Raw genomic sequence first — 13,238 nt, 5'->3', positions numbered from 1 at the left:
CCAGGCAGACACACTTTCGAAATCTGGGGAGCCTCTAACACAGTTGGGTTAAAAGCTGGGACTGTGGTAGACAGAAACACCGAGCTTCTTAATTAAACATGTATTAAAATGAGAAAGAGTTGGGGCGCCTGGGTGGCTCCGTTGACTGAGTATCTGACTTCGGGTCAGGTCATGATCTCACGGTTCGTGGGTTCGAGCCCCGCGTCAGGCTCTGTGCTGATAGTTCGGAGCCTGGAGCCTGCTTCGGATTCTGTGTCTCCCTCTCTCTCTGCCCCTCCCCTGCTCACGCTCTCTTTGTCTCTCAAAATGAATAAACGTTAAAAAAAAATTTTTTTTTTTAAAAGAGAGAAAGATTTGTCTTCTCTAAACAGGAGAGGAAATTGACATTTCTGTGGGCAAGGATGACTGGATCTCGTGGAGGAATATTTGAGGAGGTGTGTCCCACGTAGCTCGAGAGGCACTGAATGAACCCTGAGATTCTGCGTCATTCTCCCATCTCAGCCTCCCTTACGCTGATGCTCCAGATAAAATTCCAAAACCTTAAAGAAAAACAAATGAACAAACTCCTCTCATCCTTCTACTAATTTCGAAGCGGCCAGATTCCTCATCAAAAGTACTGAACGCACAAGTATCCCATAATTGGCTCCCACGTACTTACGCTGTGCACACAGGTCTGTGAACCAGATAACATCTTGGGTGCGTGTCTGCGAGGAGTGGCGCTAAACGCTTCCGTATCACGACATCAAAGCCGTTCAGAGATGAAAGGGCATCTGAATATTTGCATCATAAACAAGCTTTACATACTAGATATTCCAAGAATCTTTCATTTTAACAGGTGGAGAAATGAGGACAGGAGCACCTCCGTAAAGCACAGAGCCTCACTTGTGGTTGCTGACTCAGTTGGTGTGGCTTTGATAGAACCACTGCAATTAAGCGCCGTGATGAGCAAGGACTTGTTCGGCTCTTCATAAGGTACACGGTGTTTACCGATCCCCGGTTTACGCGATAAATCTATCGTCCTTGGGGCACAGCTGCAAATACATGTTTACAGGGACGATTCTCAGTCCGGGGAACCAGTTTCAAAAATGTTATGTCCTTTTCTGAGGTTCTGTAACTTAAAAGGGGCAGCTGGGTACGTTTCAACTGCTTCATGCACGGGAAGACGTGGGTTGCCGGTCCCTGGTCGTATCCCTCAGGACTGCTTGGTCTGTGAGCCAGGACAAGGGAGCACCCAGATGCACACCTGCCCTTCAGGCTTCCGGCTGCGTGGCGGTGTGTGTGGATCCGCACTCTTGACCATGGTGGTGAGATGCCTTGGTCGGGGAGCAGGGCTGCCCTGTCTGGGTGCCACACACCTATTCTCCACTCGTGTGAGGCAAGGCAGGGGGGGAATCAAGAAACACATAGGAGTGTACTAGGCGTCTTTTAACTGTACCCAGAATCTTTGAAAGAGTCCCACTCACGCTTGCTGGATTAGAGAAACACCTCTCTGAGATGGCTTTCGAAACAAGGACAGTCATTTCTTCGATATTATCATCTACTTTACACACAGAAGACTTACACACGAAATATTTCAGGGGGACTGGGTGGCTCAGTTGGTTAAGCGTCCGACTTCGGCTCAGGTCACGATCTCGCGGTCCGCGAGTTCGAGCCCCGCGTCAGGCTCTGTGCTGACAGCTCAGAGCCTGGAGCCTGCTTCAGATTCTGTGTCTCCCTCTCTCTCTGACCCTCCCCCGTTCATGCTTTGTCTCTGTCTCAAAAATAAATAAATGTTAAAAAAAAAAATTACAAAGTATTTCACGAAAATGCCTCTCCACTTAAAATAACGTTATCTAGGGGCGCCAGGGTGGCTCAGTCAGTTAAGCGTCCAACTCTTGATTTCAGCTCAGGTCATGATCTCATGGCTTGTGAGTTCAGGCCCCACATCAGGCTCCATGCTGACAGTGGGGAGCCTGCTTGGGATTCTCTCTCTCTCTGCCCCTCCCCCACTCACTCTCTCTGTCTCTTTCTCAAAAATAAACGTTAAAAAATTAAAATAAAAGGGGCACCTGGGTAGCTCAGTCAGTTAAGCAACTGACTTCGGCTCAGATCATGATCTCAGGGTTCTTGAGTTCAAGACCCCCATCGGGCTCTGTGCAGACAGCTCAGAGTCTAGACCCTGCTTCAGATTCTGTATCTCCCCCTCTCTCTGCCCCTTGCCCATTCCCTCTCTCTCTCTCAAAAATAAATATTTAAAAAATTAAAATTAAAATAAAATAATATTATCTAACATGGCAACTACCATTTGTCTTAGAGATATGTTTGGAGCACCAGGAACTTGGAAATATTTAAATAAATCAGTTATGTAATGACACTGAAGAGAGACATTCATGTTGGCATCATTAAAGATATTATTATTTCATTAAATGCATGAAAGAAATACCAAAATGCATTGTTTCGTGGGCCACCCTTCACCCCTGAAAAAGCAGCAGGTGCTGGCTGGGAGTGGACTCAGCTAAAGACAACCTCGTTAGACGGAACTGACCTACTTCCTGGCATGCCGCTTCCGTCCGCTAACATTCATGGGGCTTTTATTTGGGTGGCCTTGGGATGATTGCTATTTGCTAAAATAAATATAAGAAGATATCCACACTCTCAGAACCCGGGATATTCTGCTGGGAAAAGTGAGACTCAGCGATCAGATCAACCGTAAATGAGACTGTGTTCTGATGAGCGCTGAGCGTAGTATGACAGGAATGTGCCAGATGTTGACGGAATCCTGCGGAAGTTAGACTAGCTGCAGCAAGGCCGACACTGAGACATGACCCTCGCTGCTCCGCTCCGGACGATCTGCCCTTCCTCCTGGACAATGACACAAAGGACCCTGGTGCTATGGTCAGAGCAGGGTGGGTGAGGGCCACAGATTAACATAACTCAACATGTTATACCAGCCTCCTCCATTTTAATCTCTCTGGGGTAAAGGCACAACATTTCTAAGACGTCTCAGGTTTTTGCGACCCGACAGCAACAAGAATGAAAGGGTCCTGGTACCACTAGGGGTTCTCTGGACCGCTGACGGCTGGGCTGGAAGCAGCTACGAAATCCCCATTCAAACCCGTCTTCTTCGTCCCAAGGCTCTGGCCACACATTGACCTACCTGGCCGTTCTGCATCCCTTCAGCAGGACCCAGGACGACGACCCTTTCTACCCCCTGCAGACCACAGGAAAGCCAGGGGAATGGCCACAGGCCCACACACTCCCACCGGCCGGCCCCACACTGTGCTAATGGTGCCACCTTGGCTCTTCACCGAGACAAACGCAGAGCCCCTCCCAGAGCTCGGTGGGAGGGGGGCGGTGAATGCCCCTTACTCTCCCTCCACACAGTGCTCTCTGGAACGTTGCCTCTGTTGGGGCAAGAGAGGGGATAAGGTTTTCTGTCCACTCTGTCGCCCCTCTTCCGCTCCCTCCTGTCCACAGCCCATTCAGTCAGAAGCAGTCAGCTCCTCACGTCCTGTGCCCTATGCCTTGGGCTTCCCCCACCTGGCACGTGAGGTCTGCTCCGTGGACCTACACTCAGTGGCCTAAAGGGGATAAAGGACCTCAGAAAAGATTTCCTCCCTTGACAAAGCCTGGAATTCACGATGATTCTGTCATCGTAAAGAGCCTGTTTGGGATATCAACAGATGAAAATCAATGTCCTTTTATTTCTACCTCTGTAACAACGTCAGGCATATGCGAAGGGGTATCTCTGGGAGAGGGGGGTGACGGGGAGTGGCGGTGGACAGAAGCAGCAAGGGGAGCTGCACGTTAAGGTGCGTTTTAGAGCACCCCCAAAGTTTAGCCATATTTATTAGCTCTTTCACCAGATGGCCAGGGACGCCTTCCTGGAGGCGGTGGAATCCGAACTTGGCGACTGGGGATGAGCAGAACACGGGTGAAACGTTGGGTTGCAGAGGCAGGGTGCACACAAACTCAAGCAAAAGCCCAGAAAGTTATCATGAAAAGTGTAAACCACCTAAACACTTCCGAAAACCGGGATTTGTGCAGATACAGAATTCCCTGAAGCCTGTCCGAGTTTGATATATATGCAGACCTATCACCTTCACTTTCTAGCCGATAAAAATCTGCTTTTGCAAATGGTTGCCACGAGGCTCTGCAAGGTCCCCAGTTGTCATAGAGACCTCCAGCAGTGACTCCGGGAAGCAGAAAGTGCGTTTACTGAATCAAAGGGTAAGCATGCGTTTAATTTCATAAGCAGCTGCAGGACATTTTCCAGAGCGGCCGCAGCATGTTACAGATCCACCAGAAATGTGCTAGAGTCCCAGCCACTCCTCTTCTGTTAAATTTTGGTCATTCTAATGGACACGGAGTGGTGGGCCAATGTGGTTTTGGGTGCATGTTTTTGATGGCTGTGATGCTGAGCGCTTCTTCTGTGCTCCCTCAGCCATGTGCGCACCTGCCTGGGCAAAGTGTTCAGGTCTTTCACCCATTTTTTGAAATTTTTTTAATGTTTATTTATTTTTGAGAGTGAGAGAGAGAGAGAGAGAGAGAGAGAGAGAGAGAGAGACAGAGTGCAAGCAGGGAGGGGCAGAGAGAAAGGGAGACACAAAATCCAAAGCAGGCTCCAGGCTCCAAGATGTCAGCACACAGCCCAATGCGGGGCTTGAACTCACAGACCGCGAGATCATGACCTGAGTGGAAGTTAGATGCTTAAGTGACTGAGACACCCAGGAGCCCCATCACCCATTTTTAAAAATAAGTTGTTTCTTTTTTATTATGGAGTCTAGAAATTGCATCCTTGATACAAATCCTTTGTCAACTTTACGTCTTGAAAATATTTTCTCCTAGTCTAGGTTTGCCTATTTTCTTTCCTTAAATGTGTTTTTCGTGAAGAGAAAAGGTTGTTTTGTCTTAGGTCTAATCAAATTTTTCTCTTATGAATATTATATTTTATGTGTCCTGTCAAAGAAACGTTTGCCTGCCTCCTATATCATAGAGATATTCTGCAATGTTCCCTTTTAAACACTTGCTAGCTTTAGTTTTTACTTTTGCATCTATGGTCCATCTTGAATTAATTTTTGTTTATGTTATGAGGTTGGCCAAGTTTCTTTCTTTTCTTTTCCTTATGGGCACCAAGTTTTTCCAGTAAAATCTGTTGAAAAAACTTACTTTTCTCATTGAACTTCTTAGTTGCCTTGGTTAAAAACCACCTGACCATACGTGTGGGCTCTAGAATCTCTATTTTATTGTTCTAACTACATCTTCTTACACTAACACACGGCTTGATTGCTGTACTTCCTAATAAGTCTTGACATCAACTATACTTTGGCTAGTCTATATTCTAGTCTATATTCCTTGTGCTTCCATATCAGTGTTAGAATCAACTAATTTTTAAAATTCTGAGATTACGACTGGCATTGCGTTGAAAACAGATCAAATTAGAGATGACAGTTTAACAATACTGAGCCTTGCAACCATGCATGAATGTGATGGATGTATCTTCATTTATTTAGGCATCTCTATTTTCTCTCAGCAAAGTTTAGTAGTTTGCAGTGTATATATGTCACATGTCTTTTGCTAACTTCATTTCTAGGCATTTTATGCTCTTTTGACACTATTATACCTGATTGTTTTATTTTCTTTTCCAGTTGTTTACTGCTAGTATATAGCAATTCAATTGTGGTTTTGAATATTGACCCTTTTATCCCAAGACTTTGTTGAATGCACACATGTGTCCTAATAAGCTGTTGTTATTGTCAATAATTTAGAATTTTCTGTGTAAACAGCCAGGTTGTACGTGAACAGGACAGTTTTACTTCTTCACTGATAATCCATATGCTTTTTATTTCTTTTTCTCGTCCCCCTATGCTGGGAGGACCACCAGTACAATGTTGAATGGAAGTGATGAGAGCTTAAGTTGTTCCCAGTCTTATAGGGAAAGCATCCAGTCTTTCAACATGAAGTATTATGTTACATGAAGGTTTTTGTAGCTGCCTTTTATCAGATTGAGGAAGTTCCATTACTAGTTTCCTGAGAGTTTTTATCTTGAATAGGTTTTAGTTTTTTATCAAATGCTTTTTCTGCATCTATTGAGATAAATACATCATTTTTTTCTTTATTTGACAAGTATCGTGGATTATATGGATTTCCAAACACTAAACCAACTGTACACCCATAGGATAAAGCTCATTTGGTCATGATGTATCCTTTTTTTTTAATTTTTTTAAATGTTTTTATTTATTTTTGAGACAGAGAGAGACAGAGCATGAGCAGGGGTGGGGCAGACAGAGAGGGAGACACAGAATCCGAAGCAGGCTCCGGGCTCTGAGCTGTCAGCACAGAGCCCGATGCGGGGCTCCAACTCACGGACTGTGAGATCATGACCTGAGCCGAAGTCGGACCCTCAACCGACTGAGCCACCCAGGCGCCCCCATGATGTATCCTTTTAATGTATTGTTGGATTCAGTGTTCTAGCATCTTGTTAAAGATTTCAACACCCTTGTTCCTAAGAGGTAGTAGTCCATAATTTTCTGTGATCCTTTTGCCAGGTTTTGTGTCACAATCATGATACTCACATAAAATTAGTTGAAATTTTTCTTTCTCTATTTTCTAAAAGAATACTGTAGAATTGGTGATATTTCTTCCTCAGGTGTTTGAAAGAATTCACCAGTGAAACTATCTGGGCCTAGAGTTCTCTTTGCAGGAAATTATTCTGGTAGAAAGTTTAAGGTCTTTCCTAGATATAAACCTAGTCAGAGTTTTTCTTTTATCTTACGTCACTTTTGATAAGTTGTATTTTTAGTTTTCAGTATTATTTCAGTTTTTCAGTATTATTCAGTATTCAGAATTATTCAGTATTAAATTTATTGGCATAAAGTTGTTTATGTTTCCTCATTATACTTTTAACGCCTGTCGCATCTATAATGATCTCCCCCTCTTTCATCACTGATATTATTAATTTGTGTTTTCTTTTTCTGAACTGTTATTGCCAGGGATTTATTAATTTTATTAATATTTTCAAAAGGCCTCGTTGGGGAGTGTCGTGTCCTCCACTGTTTTTGTCCCTTCCTGTTTCATTTATTTCTCCTCCTACCTGAGTCATTTTCTCCCTTACAGTTACTGTGGTTTCCCATGCTCATTTTTTCTCTAGCGTCTCAAGGGGGGAAATTAGATCATTGATTTAAATCACTTCCTTTCTAAAATAAACATTTTGGAGTTGTAAATTTCCCTCTAAGCACAGCTTCAACTGTGTTCCGTAAAATTTTATATGTAGTATTTTCATTTCATTCCGTTTGAATTATTTCTCTTTTCCACTGTGATTTCTTCATTGACATTTCAGGTTTTGAAGTTCATCATTTAACATAAATATTTGTGTTTTCCTAGAGCTTTTATTGTTATTGATTTCAAATGCAATTCCATTGTGGCCATAAGACAGATTCTGTAATATTTCAATCTCTTGAACTTGATTAACCGTTGTTTTATGGCTCAGCATGTGAATTACTATGATAAGCTTTCCATATCTGCTTGAAAATAGCATGGATCCTGCACTGTTGAGTGGAGTTTCCATAAATGTCAATTAAGTCATTTAGAGCCTATAATTTAGATTTATAATTTAAATGTATAGATTTATAAATGTATCGATTTTAATCATTTATTATTTGGATCCTATATCTTTACTGACATTTTGTCTAGTTGATTTTACAGATTATTGAGAACAGAGTTTTACTATGACACTGCATTTATCTCTTTTCTCTAATTTTTTGGTGCATGAATTTTGAGTCTCTGTTTCTAGCTTTGTATACATTTTAATTACTATGTGTTGCTGATGTAGCCTTTTATTATTATAAAATATCCTTCTTTACTTTTAGTAACATGCTTCGTTTCAAAGTCTATTTTTCCTAGTATTACTGTAGCTACTCCAATTTTTAATGATTACTGTTTGAGATTTATCTATCTATCTGCCTATCTCTTAAGACAACATATAGTTGACCTTTTTTTTTTTTTTTTTAGAGATTGCTGTGATTTTTATTCAATTTGGGACCCTGATTAGAGTAAGAACACTGAGAATTATGCCTTACAAATATCGCGTTAATATTACATCATCGTGATATGGCTTCACGTTGATTGTATATAGATTGTATTTATAAGCCTGACAATCTATGCCTTTTAATTGGTGTTTTAGTCATTTATATTTCTACCAATTATTAATATAGTTTAATTCAGGTCTATAATTGTACTATTTGTTTTCTATCTGTCTTATCTGTTTTTGGTTTCTCAGTTTCTCCTTTCTTGGCTTCTTTTAAGTTAATCAAATTTTTTGGCATTCTATTTTAATCCCTGTATTGGCTTTTTGGCTACATTCTTTACATTTTTTTAGTGGTTGCTCTAGAGATTACAATGTACATCTATAATTTATTAGAGGTTTATTTATATTTACTATTGTATCACTTCATGTAAAATATAGGGAACTTACAATACTATAATCTACATACAATCCTATCTACTTATATCTATAGTATACAATACTATATTACTATAATACTATCATCCCCCATGTGCTATTGCTTTCATAGATATTATAGGTACACACATGATAGAATAGTTTTATGACTTGTACTTTTAAAAATTCTTTTGTCTTCTTTAAAAATTGAAAGAAGAGGGGCACCTGAGTGGCTCAGTCAGTTAAACGTCCGACTTCAGCTCAGGTCATGATCTCACGGTTCATGGGTTCGTGTCTTTCTCTCTCTGCCCCTCCCCTGCTCATGCTCTGTCTCTCTCTGTCTCTCAAACACAAGTGTTAAAAAAATTTTTTTTAATTGAGAGAAGAAAACTATCAATATAGTGTTTACCCACACATTTACCATTTCTAGTGATGTTCACAAAATCTTCTGGATCCAATACCCACCTGTTACTTCTCTTAAATCTGAAGAACTTCTTTGGCATTTATTAGATGTGAGTAAAAGCTCCATATGAATTACCCTAGTGCTTGTTTATCTAAAATGCCTTTCACATTCATTTTAAAAATTGTGTTAATATGTTTTATTTAACTCAACATATCTAAAATATCATTTTAACATGCATTTAATGTGGGGTGCCTGGGTGGCCCGGTAGATTGAGCTCCTGACTTCAGCTCAAGTCATGATCTCACAGTTCGTGAGTTTGAGTCCCTCATCAGGCTCTGTGCTGACAGCTCAGAGCCTGGAGCATGCTTCGGATTCTGTGTTTTCCTCTCTCTTTGTCCCTCCCCTGCTCATGCTTTTTCTCTCTCAAAAACAAATATTTAAAAACTTAGAAAAGAAAAACTTTAAAAAAAAACATGCATTAGATGTAGTAAAATTATTATTGAGATAGTTTACCTTTTTTTATTCACACTAAATCTTTCAAATTTGGTGTGTATTTTACACTTATGTCTCCATTCAAACTAGTCATATTTTAAGCGCTCAACAGCTTCCACCAACGGCTACTGAATTAGACAGCACAGTCCTGGAATGTCTTTTTGCCTTCAATGTTGAAGACTAGCTTCATGGATATAGAATTCTAGGCTGATACTTTCTTACTGCATCACTTTAAAAATGTCATTCCATTGTCTTCTGGTCTCTATTGTTTCTGGTAAGAAATCTGCTGTCAATTGTCTGATCCTTTGCCTTACGGAACAGGCCATTTTTCTCTAACTGCTTTTCAATATTTTATATTATTATTTCAGTAACTTGACTACCATATACCTAGGTGTGTTTTTCTTTCCCTTCTCAGGATCTTTGAGCTTCTTGGATTTGTAACTTCGTATCTTTAATCCAATTTGAGACACTATTAACCATGATTTCTTCTGTTCCATTATTTTTCTCATCTCTGTTTTGGGACTGTAATTACACATACATTGGACTACTTGATATTTCTGCACAGGTTTTGGAAGCCCTGTTCATTTTCTTCAATGCTTTTTTGTTCTTCAGAATTGATCACCTCTATTGATCTATTTTCAAGTTCACTGATTCTTCTGCCACCTTCATTCTTTTGTTAAGTCGATTCTGTGAAGTTTTAATTTCCCTTATTGAACATTTAAGTCCATGACTTTTATGTACAGTTCTTTGCCAGAGTTGCCACGTATTCATTTATTATGCATCTGTTTTCCTTCAAGTTCTAGTACACCTTTATTAGGTGCTTTAAAGTATAGATCTGCTCATTGCAACATCTGATTCATTGAGAGCTGGTTAGTTGCTGCTGCTTCTTTTTTCTTGATTATGAGTCACATTTTCTTGTTTCTTCGTGTATCTGGCTTTTGTATTACTATTAAATACAAGTCATTATGAGTAAAACACTGTAGTCTCGAAATTCTTTCATACTGATCTAGAGAATGACTTTTATTTTATTTTTTTTTTTTTTTTAATTTTTTTTTCAACGTTTTTTATTTATTTTTGGGACAGAGAGAGACAGAGCATGAACGGGGGAGGGGCAGAGAGAGAAGGAGACACAGAATCGGAAACAGGCTCCAGGCTCCGAGCCATCAGCCCAGAGCCTGACGCGGGGCTCGAACTCAGGGACCGCGAGACCGTGACCTGGCTGAAGTCGGAGGCTTAACCGACTGCGCCACCCAGGCGCCCCGATAATGACTTTTATTTTAGAAAGTAGTTAATTCAGCCGGCTCAGACTCCTTGCTCTGAAGTACGTAACAGCTAGAATCTCTGTTTAAGTACATGGGCTTTCAGATGCTGCTTTTTCACCAGATTTTCTGGGAACTCCCACACACAAACATACTTTAGCAGTCAGCCCATTATTTGGAAGGATTTTATATGCAGATTTGGGGCACTGTCTCTTTCAGGATTTTCCCTCTAACTTTCTAGATGACCTATCAGCTCCAAATTCTCTATTCTAACACCTCAGTCCAGAAACACTACAAGGTTTCTTCTGGGCAAAGCCACAGGAGTGGTACCATGGAGTAGCTTAGGCAAAAAAGATGTGAACTCAAAATTTTTACCAAGTCAAGTGCCTGTATTTCAAAGGCAGCCTCCCCTCCAGTTATGCCTATTATCAGTGACACTCCTTTGCCCCTTGCTACACACATAGATGTTGTTCAGATTCTTTGATTATCTATGGGATAGTTGATCTGACGAATCTATTCTGCCATTACTACAACTTTCAACTTCCACATAGTGGATTTTGAGTCTATTCTTATAATAATTCAATAGTTCTTACTATCAAGCTCTAACCTGAACCAGCATGAGATGTTTCTCTTCCTTTCCTTTTTCCAGCAGGAGGTTTTACAGTACCTTGAGGAATTCCAGTGGACCAGATCATGCCAGGACCCCCGGTAGAGACTTTCTCTCAGATGCTGAAGCCAAGCCAAGCTGAGCAGTCCAACGACAAGTATTGGAGCATTTCTAAAAATCTGCCACCCCCTCCCCACAACCACCTCCAGGGACGATATTTTGAAGCTCATGTTAATTTTATCCCTTAAAATTCATTTGGGGGGAAAATACCTGATAAACTGGGAATCTTCAGGAAATCTATTCCTGAAACAAAATGTCCCTTTCTTTCTCCCTTTCCTTACCTGGTTTAGAACTAGTCAGCCCCTTTTTACTGCACTATTCTACTACAAATATTGTAACCTGGCTTCCTTTAGCTAGAGCCCAAGCCTGGGAAGAAGCTGACCATGTTCACAGCCTAGCTAATCATGCCAGTGTGTCCAAGCTTTATGAGTGTCTGTCTTTCTTTTTTTCTCTATAGGACAATATAAATTTAGAATGAGAGAAAAATACTTAATTTTAATTCTGGTATTTATTTATTTTTTTTTTTTTAATTTTTTTTTTCAACGTTTTTTATTTATTTTTGGGACAGAGAGAGACAGAGCATGAACGGGGGAGGGGCAGAGAGAGAGGGAGACACAGAATCGGAAACAGGCTCCAGGCTCCGAGCCATCAGCCCAGAGCCTGACGCGGGGCTCGAACTCACGGACCGCGAGATCGTGACCTGGCTGAAGTCGGACGCTTAACCGACTGCGCCACCCAGGCGCCCCTTAATTCTGGTATTTAAAAGAAAACCGGCTATCACTGCTATGTATCTTGATGAAAATAATATGGTAATAATTTCTCAAGATACAGAAGGAAAAGAAACACTCACAATGAAATACCACTACATCCCACCAGCTTGACAATACTAAGTGTTGGTGAAAAGTGGAGCATTTGTAATTTCCATCAAATGAATGTCATTTCATTTGTAATTTTCATCATTTCTGTGACACCAAGATACAGAAAGAGGGACTGATGGGTCGGGCTGGCCTGTTATTCAGACCAACCTAGAGGCGTTAGAAACATGAGGGCAGGAGGTGTGTTTGACATTACAGGTGGGTGTGAAAACTGTCACATCACTTAGGAAAATATCTGACATCCACTGGCAGTGATGAAAATTACAAACACTCCTCATCTCCCCCACACTGAACACTGTCAATCCCATCAACCTGTAATGCTGAATATGGACATGCTCTTCAGTCAGGCAGTTTCACTCTTTGTTTACTCCCCAAACAATCCCATGCAGATGTACAATAAGACCTATGTCAAAGAACATTCTTTGCACTGTTTTTATGCAATAGCCAAAACTTGAAAACAACATACAGAGATCAATGAGGGAATGGATAAACACATTTTGGTCCGTCCATACAAGGGAAAACGATACGCAAGCAAAAATTTAACCATATGAAATAAAAAACAAACTATAGTGACGTGGAACAATATGGATGAACTTTACTGACATAACGCTGGGCAGGAGAAGTAAGATACAAAAGAATAGAGACTACGTGAATGAATTAATATAAAGTCCCAAACAGACCCTTTTATACTATGTGGTTTGGGAATGCACATATAGGTGGCAAAATGATACAGAGAAGCAAGGAAATAATTACCATAAATGTCAAAGAAACAGGAGGGGAAGGACGGAAGCAGTATGGTAGGGGTGATGGATGCCCATATGTTTTAATTATTTATTAATCTTCATTTATATTCATATATATATGCCCATTATATATATATATATATATATATATATATGCCCATATACTATATATATATGGCATATATATATATATAGGCATTTATACTTCATATATATATATATATATATTTCACAGTAATATCTTTAAGACATAATAAAATTAAGGAATATTAATGGCCATGAAGGCCACTAAATATTTGGTACTTTAGCATTTTCAGGGCTTCAAAAAGTTTTGAAATACACCTGTTTGCCATCAACACTCCCCCCGCCCCAGCACCACG

The 13,238-nt window shown here is 40.5% G+C and overlaps 1 long non-coding RNA gene across 1 annotated transcript; it reads left to right on the top strand.

Annotated features, from left to right (window-relative positions):
- The first annotated feature begins 411 nt into the window (after window positions 1-411).
- LOC131508676 (uncharacterized) lies at window positions 412-11,666 on the top strand. Its single transcript, XR_009260089.1, has 2 exons — window positions 412-972; window positions 11,223-11,666. It is a non-coding gene; the product is annotated as an uncharacterized LOC131508676 (long non-coding RNA).
- The last annotated feature ends 1,572 nt before the right edge of the window (window positions 11,667-13,238 follow it).

Source organism: Neofelis nebulosa, chromosome 4 (assembly GCF_028018385.1).
Source record: "Neofelis nebulosa isolate mNeoNeb1 chromosome 4, mNeoNeb1.pri, whole genome shotgun sequence".
Lineage (NCBI taxonomy): Eukaryota > Metazoa > Chordata > Mammalia > Carnivora > Felidae > Neofelis > Neofelis nebulosa.
This window is presented reverse-complemented; position numbering and strand designations above follow the sequence as displayed.